This window comes from Pistacia vera, unplaced genomic scaffold (assembly GCF_008641045.1).
Source record: "Pistacia vera cultivar Batoury unplaced genomic scaffold, PisVer_v2 Contig1262, whole genome shotgun sequence".
NCBI classification, from domain to species: Eukaryota; Viridiplantae; Streptophyta; class Magnoliopsida; order Sapindales; family Anacardiaceae; genus Pistacia; species Pistacia vera.
In genome coordinates this window covers 115435-125091 of record NW_022195317.1, presented here as the reverse complement: position 1 = coordinate 125091, position 9657 = coordinate 115435, and positions in this window count along the sequence as shown.

The following is a 9657-nucleotide window of genomic DNA, read 5'->3' as shown; positions in this document are numbered from 1 at the left end:
TCCTAGCAACAATTCTTCGCACTATATCTACAGCAGTTTTAGGTAAAGAGATAGTTCGCAATGCCGCTCAATACTTGAGCAACATTCGCCAAGAGCGAGACGAATCGCTAACCTCATATTTAATGAGGTTCCGGAACGAGTAGGCAAAAGTCGTTGATGCCCCCGAAGAATCCATTCGGACTCTCCTGATCGCAGAGATCAGACCTAACATGGAGATGTGGAAAGAGCTCCAGAGTAAAGACCATGTGAGCTTGGCCAAATTCTACCAGATGGCCACAAAATACCAACGAGTAGAGAGCTTGCTAGATAGGAGACAAGATTACCCCCCAGATAACCATGGAGATCAAGACCGCAGAAACAGGGATCGTAACAGATTCCAAAGAAATAGAGAGTAGATAATCGTAGAGACAGGTAGCCATTCCCATGGTATACAGAATACACACCCTTACTCAAAACATCACCCACATCTATGAGGTATCCTGAGAGGCGAAGAGGCTACCAACTCCAAAAAGAATGAGAGGCGCTCCAGAAAGAAGAGATCGACAAAAATATTGCCGGTATCACAAAGATGTCGGGCACAATACGAATGATTGTCGGGCTCTGAAGGACGCCATCGAGGACCTGATAAGAAGAGGTCATTTGAAAGAATTTGTTAAGGCAAAACCAGCTCGAGAGTATCTTGGCAAGCAAAGTAACTAGGTCTCAGGCCAGATACAAACCCTGGCTCAATAAGCTCCGCTAAACCCCAATGAGGTCTTCGTGGATATGATCCACAGAGGATCGGATACAGTGGGAAGCTTGAGACGAGCCTGCAAGCAATACACTCAGGAGGCCAGAATGAACTCGATCCCCTGAATAATGAGTTACGAGCAGAAGCTGCCCAAGCGGCCCAAATAGGAAAGTGAGGTAGTGGGGTTCACAATCGACGAGTGCGAAACATCCCCTCGTCATAATCATGACGCAATTGTAATCGCAGCTAGGATTGGCAACGCAAGAGTATTAAGGGTTATAGTCAACAATAGGAGCGCGATAAACATTATTTTTTTGGGAGCCTTCCGAGGAATGGGATTCACAGAAAGAAACCTGCGAGTGTGCCCTTCGCCGCTCTATGGGTTCACCAGGGATAGCCTGGTTCCCAAAGGTACTATCGACCTTCCTGTAATTTTGGGTGTCGAACCGAAGGTCAGAACTGTGATGGCCAAATTTCTGGTGGTGAACTGCTTAACCACGTTAACATCATTCTTTGAAGGCCAATCCTGGATGATTTAAGCGTGGTCACATCGGTGCGCTGCCAAGCAATGAAATTTTTTACTCTCAAAGGAGTCATGACAATCAGAAGCTACATTAAAGAATCACGAGAATGTTATAATTGGGCTATAAACGCCGCACAGAAATGGCCGCAGTCAAAGACCATGATCATCGTAGAATCCAAACCAAATCCCAGACTGCTAGAAGACACCATAAATCCTCTCACCACAAAGAGGAGTCCGCTGCAGGACCAACCAAGGAGCTAAAATGAGTAAGTGTTAGCGAGGAGGATCCAACTCGCATACTAAAGATCGGCAACAGCTTGAGCAGAGTGATGGCGATCTAGTCAAGTTCCTAAAGAAGAACCTCAACGTATTTGCGTGGGTGCATGCTGATATGGTTGGGATCAGCCCCTAAGTGATATGCCACAGGTTAAACCTCGACCCACAAGCTCGACCACAAGATAGAAAAGAAGGGTCATGGATGCAGAGCGCTCTCAAGCGCTTAAGGATGAAATCGACAAACTCCTAGAAATCAACTTCATCAGGGAAGTCAGGTACCCGAATTGGCTCGCCAACCTAGTCCTAGTCAAGAAGTCGAATAGCAAGTGGCAGACTTGCGTTGACTTCACGGATCTAAATAAAGCCTGTCTGAAAGACAGCTTTCCGCTACCACGGATCGACCAGCTTGTAGATACGACGATGGGAAACGCACTACTTAGCTTTATAGACGCGTACTCAGGATATAACCAAATCCTAATGTACCAACCTGACGAAGAGCATGCTTCTTTTATTACTGACTGTGGAATTTATTGTTACAAGATTATGCCATTTACCGTCAAGAATGCTAGCACGACCTACCAGTGCTTGGTGAACAAGATGTTTGCCAATAAAATTGGCCATTCCATGGAAGTATACATCAACAATATGCTCGTCAAATCAAAGGTCGCTGAAAGTCATATTGAGCACCTGGGGGAAATGTTTGACATCCTTAGAAAGTATCAAATGAAGCTCAATCCATTGAAATGTGCTTTTGGAGTGAGCTCCTAGAAATTCCTAGGCTTTCTCGTAAACCAACGAGGTATAGAAGCTAACCCGGAGAAGATTCAGGCCTTGCTTGAATGAAAAACCCGACTGGCATTAAACAGGTACAGAGTCTAATTGGACATGTGGCCACGCTCAGCAGGTTCGTTTCCTGAGCCACGAACAAGCGTTTACCATTTTTTGAGACTTTGAAAGGGAAGAAAGGTTTCAAGTGGACAGAGGAGTGTGAAAGAGCCTTCCAAGAGTTGAAGAAACACCTCGGACAATCCTCCTGTTGTCAAAGCCCATTCAGGGCGAGCCACTACTATTGTATTTGTCGGTATCCAAATCTGCTGTCAACATGGCGTTGGTACGCAAAGAGGGAGGAATACAATGGCTTATGTACTATGTGAGCAAGAGATTGCTTGACACGGAGACAAGATACCCAGAGATGGAAAAGCTCGCCTACTCCTTTGTTGTTGTCGCTAGGAAGCTGCGACCTTATTTCCAAGCACACTTCATCCATGTGCTGACAAACTTCCCGTTGAAGAAAATAATGCAGAAGCCTGAGGCATCAGGTAGATTTATCCAGTGGACAATGGAGGTGAGTCAACACGACATCAAGTCCATCCTGAGGACATCAATCAAAGGCAAAGCCGTGACAGATTTTATATCTGAGTTCTCTTATCAGCCAAACGCCGAGTTAAGCCCACCAACGGTAGATACCTCGGGAGAGACTGAGCAACAGAAACCAAAGAGTGACGACTTATGGCTATGGACTTTGTATATAGATCGCTTCTCGAATGAGAAGGGAGCAGGAGGGGGGCTCTTGCTCGACAGTCTAGAAGGAGATCCAATCAGAGTCGCGGTAAGATTCGGGTTCAACACCTCCAATAACGAAGCTGAATATGAGGCATTACTCGCAGGTCTTTGTCTCGCTAGGGAAATGGGGGTAGAGTCCATCAAGATCTATAGTGACTCATAGCTCGTGGTCCATCAAGTTACCAGGGAATACTAGGCAAAGGAAGACAAGATGACATCTTACCTTCTGCAAGTGAAGACCGAGCTCAAACAGTTTAAGTCATTTACCATCCACTAGCTCCTAAGGGAGAGAAACTCACAGGCAGATGCACTAGCTCGCCTGGCCTCTACAATGAATAGTGAGAAGGCCGATTTAATCTCTGTTAAATTCCTCCCGAAACCAAACATCTCTACTTCACAAAATATGGTGTTAGCCACAAGTCAAAGGTATAGCTGGATGGATGCAATCATCGCCTACTTGAAGGACGACACACTGCCAGAGGACAAGACCAAAGCTAGAACACTCTGCACAAAAGCAGCTCGGTACAAGCTCATCAAAGATAAATTGTACAAGCGAGGCTTCAATGTACCGTTGCTACGTTGTATTGACCACGTAGATGCAAATTATGTTCTAAGAGAGATACATGAGGGCATTTGCGGAAACCACATAGGGGGCAGATCTTTAGCTTACAAGGTGCTCCGCCAGGGATACTATTGGCCAATGGTTTATGATGATGTGGCAGACTACAACTACAAATGTGACAGATGCCAAATTCCATGATCTCCCCTACAAGAATTGGCCATTCTGACAAGCCCTTAGCCATTTGCGATCTGAGGCATCGACCTTATTGGCCCCTTGCCTTAAGAAAAATGGGGTGTTAAGTTATAGTTGTTACTGTAGATTAGTTTACCAAGTAGACGGAAGACGAGCCATTGGCAACGATAACGTCGAATAGGCTAAAAGATTTTTTCTATAAGAGCATCATTTGTAGGTTTGGAATTCCTCACACAATAATAACCAACAATGGGAAGTAGTTTGACAGCGAAGATTTCAGGACCTTCTGCGAGTGACTCGACATCAAAAAGAGTTTCACAGCCGTCTACCAACCTCAAGCCAACAAACAAGTAGAGGGTGTGAACAAAGTAATCAAGCACACCATAAAGAATAAGCTCGACAACTTTAAAGGGGAGTGGGCCGATGAGTTGTCGGAAGCTCTATGGTCTTATAGAACGACTATCAGGAGCTCAACAGGCGAGACCCCGTTTTCTTTGTCTTATAGATGTGAAGCAATGGTCCCAGTCGAAGTAGGCATTAGTTTGTTCCGAAGATAATCTTTGAAGAAGAAGCCAACGAAGACCTACTCTGCCTAAGGTTAGACCTAATCGAAGAACATTGGGCTAAATCTCAGTTAAGACTTGCCTCTTATAAATAGCAGGGCAAGCGGTATTTCAATACCAAAGTCAAAAATAAAAAGATTTTGAAATGGGCAATCTAGTGCTCAGAAAGGTCGTCCAGGGTACCCAAAACCCGAACTTGGGTGCATTGGGACCTAGGTGGGAAGGTCCCTTCAAGATCTCTAAAAAGCTCGCACCATGACCTTTCCACCTAGAACGCCTCAACGGCGAAGCAATAATGCAAGCTTGGAACACCAAGCACTTACAAAGGTATTACCAATAAGCAGCTCGGGTTCTATTTATTTCTATGAACTGCATATGTTATGAGGTTATTTATGTCCGAAACACTTGATCAATAAGAGATGTATTATTCAATACTTGCTTTATTCATAATTTACATTTTTTAGTTCATCGGCAATTAATTACCGATCAATAAATCGCAACCTATGCGATGAAATTCCAAAAGAAAACTCGGAGTCAAGAGTCCAGGAAAGGCAGCTTAACTCGAAAAAGCGACGCCAAAATCCAACTCTTTGAAGATAAAACATCCTAAATTGATGAAGTTAAACTTGAGTTTTAAAATCAAGGAAAAAACACATCGAATGAAATCGGCTCTAAGCCGGTAACCAACGAACTCGAAAGGGATAGCAAAGTCTAAAATCGAAGTTTATTGGCGCATCATATTTCCTCACATAAATCAGGATTGAAAATCCCAAGTCGACGAAGTTAAACTTAGAAAAAAAAAAAAAAGCACATCGGAAAAAATCAGCCTTAAGTAGGCGACGAAAGCTCGAAAAGGACGACGAGTCCAAAATTGATGCCAAACGTCACATAAAGATTTTTTTACAAAAAATCCTAAAAGCTCCTAAAGAAGCTAACTACACATGACTCGGAGCAAAATTTGGGTCCCAAAGTTCGATTATGTTGAATTAAATGACTCCGTAGAAATGAAACAGTCATTGCTCGAAAGAGAAACGTTAAAAAATGTTCTTTCATTAACTAGAAGTTTAATTATATTCAGGCAATAAAAAAAAAAACACAAACAAAAAAAGACTAAGATTCATTAGGCTGATGGGGGAGCAGGGCGTTCGTCTTCGACCTCCTGTTCGGGAACCTCGCTCAGGGGGACTGTGTTCAGAGGAACTGGGTTTTCGATCTCCAGCTTGGGCCCAGCCTCCTCGCCACCCTCCTCGACCTTTTCTTGGCCCTCACCGTCATCCTAGAGTCATCCGATTACACGTAGGTCATCCCTTGAGCTTCGACCTTTATCCTTTCGACCTCTTTCTAATAAGGTCACGGAAGGAAAGAAAAGTCTATCGATGGATGAGCCTCCCATAATTTCTGCATGACGAAGACCGACGTCTACCAAGATCAAGTAGTGACAACCTCGTTAAGCTCCTCAATCCCGAGTCTGAGTTGCTTGGCCTCAACTTTGGCATTTTGCCGACCTACCATTTCCTTGGTAAGGTCGAGTGAAGCCTGCTTGAATTTGGCCTCCCAACTTGCTGTTGCTTTCTGGGATGAGGAAAGCCCAGAGTTTAGCTTGTTGTTGGCTGCTCACTGTTGAGCCAAACTCTGGTTGACCTCCACTGCCTTAGCTTCAGCCTTACCCTTAGCAACCTCACTCGCCTTGAGTTTGTCAAGGAACTCCCTTTCCTTGACCCCAAAGGCCGCAACTTCCTCATTAAGGCGTTCAAGCTTGGCTTGCCTAGCCTCCCTTTCTTTCTTTGCAACCTCAGCCCTAACCAAGGCATCCTCCTTTACCGTCTCCGCCAACATCCATCCCTTGTGAGTTCCCTCCAAGGTTTGGCCGCATTCTTCGTACAGAAGTCGGCTCGCCATGGAAACCTGAAAGAGAAAAGGTGAGAAGCGAGCAAGAAACAAAAATAGCATTAAAAAAAGGGAAGCGAGATATCAGTACCTTAGCCGCGTAGCTGCAGGTTAAGACTAATATTTGGGAAGGAGCCGAGTCCCTAACACCCACGAATGTTGGCGGGGTGGCACAATCCCTGGCCACTGCGGCCCCAACACCAATATGGTCAGAGAGTTGGTCGATCAGAGCATCGACATCAGCCTCGGTTGCTTCGCCCGTCTCCCCATCCTTTGGCTTAGACAAGCCAGGTTAACTCCCCTTAGAGCAGTTGTCGCACCCGCAAGAGTGATCTTCTTCTTGGCTACGCTTTTTTGGAGGCCGCCAGCATACATGTAACGCCCAATGGAGGTACGTAATTTAATTTATGCTCTTATACCTTTAGTTGATTTTTGTTAAAGATATTTTGAGAAAAATGTGAAGAAAATCCCTTAAATTTTCATTAGGGGTAAAATGGTCTTTTCACTCAAAATTAGTTGAAAAACTGGGGAGTGAAAAGAAGTAGAATTTCATGGAGAATTCTTGGATGTGAGGGCATTGTGGTAATTGCCTAAGAGACATAGATGGAATTTCTTCTAAAGTGTAAGGGCAAAATGGGAAAGAAAGCATATTATATGAGTTATTAAGGCTTCAAACACACAAACCCTCTCATTCTTTACACCCCACACGTCACTTCTCTTCTCAATTTCTCTCATCTTTTCATCAAATTTCCAAGAGATTTTAGAGGGCTTTTGGTTGGATTTTGGTGGAGATTTGCTCCTAAGCATCAAAAGGTAAGGATTCTTACTATAGATGTGAGATTTAATTTTTACAAGTGCTGAATTCTTATAGATTTTATACTTAGGGTTTTAGAGAACGAACAATTCTATTAAAGAAGAGGAATTCTAGTGGAATTACTCAAGCACAAGGTAAGTAAATCCTACCCTAAGTATGCTTTAAGTTATGTTGTGTAGAGAATTTTCTTTTGCATATATATGTGTTATATGTAGAATTGTTGATGGATTTGGTGTTGAATGAGGATTAGAACCTATCCATGAGAAGTTGTGTTGGTGTATTTGATACTTGATGAATGTTTGGTTGAAATTTGGAAGAATTGAAGTGGAAATTTTGGAGTGTGTTTTTTGGGCAGATTTGGCGTTAATTATGGAGGATGTTATTCCAAATTTTTGGTGGCCTAGAATAGAGATAGAAATGTAGCCAAAGTAGTGTTGATTTGTGCACATGAATTGTTTGATGAAATGCCAAAGAGAAGAGCATGTATGAGTATGATTATGTGTTGCTTTGGGATGAGTTTGTAGATGGTAGAGAATGACATGTTTGCATTCCATAATGCATAATTGCATTTAAACATGTGAATTTAGAAAGAATTATAAGCATAAAACCATCTACATGCATACATATTCATAAGAGCATGAAAAAGCACTAAAATATGTTAAAGAGAAAATAGAAAGAAATAAGAATATTAAAGATATTCAAATCTGAATTTTTATTTAAAGAAGAGTATAAAGAAAAGAAAGAAAAGAAAGAAAGAAGAGAAATAGAAAATAGAAAACAGAAAAGAAATTGCATTCTTTATGCATTTATGCACATGCATCATGACTTTGTTTCTCTAGTTGTACTTACATGTTAGTAGGGGTGTTCAAAAGAACCGGTTGGAACTGGAACCGGCCGGTACCCTGGGTTTGGTTTCGATTCCTACTCAGAACCAGTCGTCAATGGGTAGGTTTCGATTCCAAATCTTTGGAACCGTTACTATACGGTTCTGGTTCCTATAGTCCGAAATCGGAACCGAAACCGGAACCAGGAACTAGGAACTGAGACTAATATAAAATAAAATTAAAGATAAGGGGGGTTAAATAAAAACTTTTATAGAAAAAGTAATGTGAATGCATTTATATTGATATTGCATAACATTTAAAGTAAGTTGGTTTCACTTTTGAGAATCTACCTTTACAAAGTAATGAAGTTTGTAATTTTGAATTTATAATTTGTAATTTTATTTTTGTTAACAAGTGCCAGGTGGGGGGGTATTTGTAAAATTTTAAGGGTTTTTTTACCATTTTAAAAACTTTTGGGGGGTCATGAATTTTACAAGGTACCCAGAACTGGAACCGAAACCGTTGTTATAGGTTCTGGTTCTGGGTACCTAGGAACCGGAACTGTCGGTTCCGGTTCCGGTTCTGGTTCCAAATTTCAAGGAACCGTCGGTTCTGGTTCTGGTTCCGGTTCCTTCAAAAAGTACAGGGTACCTGGAACCGAACACCCCCACATGTTAGTAAGTGAGAAACAAGAACAAAGAAAGAAAGAAAAGAATAGGAAAGAAAGAAAGAACAGAGAGAATTAGAAAGAAAGAGTAAAGAGAGCTAGAAATAAAGAAAGAATAAAGAAAGAACAAAGAAAGAATACAGAAAGAATAGAGAAAGAACAAAGAAAGAATCGAGAAGAAGAGAAAAGTGTGATGTAAGGAAAGAATTCAGAATATGAGCAACAGAGATGGAAGGGTAGCATAGCGGGTTTACTTACTGAGCAATTAGTGCTCACCCGTTGTTCTCAATGTTTTTGCAAGTAGTAGATGAGATGTGGTCGCTTGGAATGTCGAGCTGCGGGAGGGTCGGGCAACACTATCGAGCTTCTTGAGAAATTTATTTACATTATGTATAGTTTTGTATATATAAAGAAAAATTGGGCCCATTATTTTATACTCATCTACATGTATATTTTCGTAATATATATATTTAGTGAGTTTTACTGTTTATTTTACGAGTATACTAGCTAGAAAGAGAGTCATTATAATACGTGACGACCTTTTTGCCCGAGCCCCCATGAGGCTTGGTCACCTTATTCTTCCCCAAGCCATCGTGTTGCTTGGGTGCTTTACCTTTTCCTGAGCCTATAGTTGGCTCAGATGTCTTCTTTGCTGGCCCCTCAGGAGGCCCGGTGGCACTCTTCTCACCAACCGCCTTAGAGGCAGTCGCGGATTTCTTCGCGCTTAGGCCCTCCGCAAGCTCGCCTTCGATGCGTTTTGTGCCGATAGCATCCGTGGGTTGTTTTGTCTCTAGTGCAGCCGGCGCCTTCTAGGCAGCCGCCATTTTCTTCTTAAGGCTTTTGGGTTTTTCGGCCCACATTTCTGCAAAGAAAAAGGGAAACAAGTTAGCGATCAATTTACGTGGGAAATCAAACGCGAGCAAGCAACAACTTACCTTTTTCCAAAAGCACTAAAAATCTGGTCTCGTCCCTACAAAAGCCATACGCCTTTAGGTAAGGAAGCGTAAGAAGCTTGTGGATGTTGCGCGAATTGTCAAGAAGATCATTGAAACATTG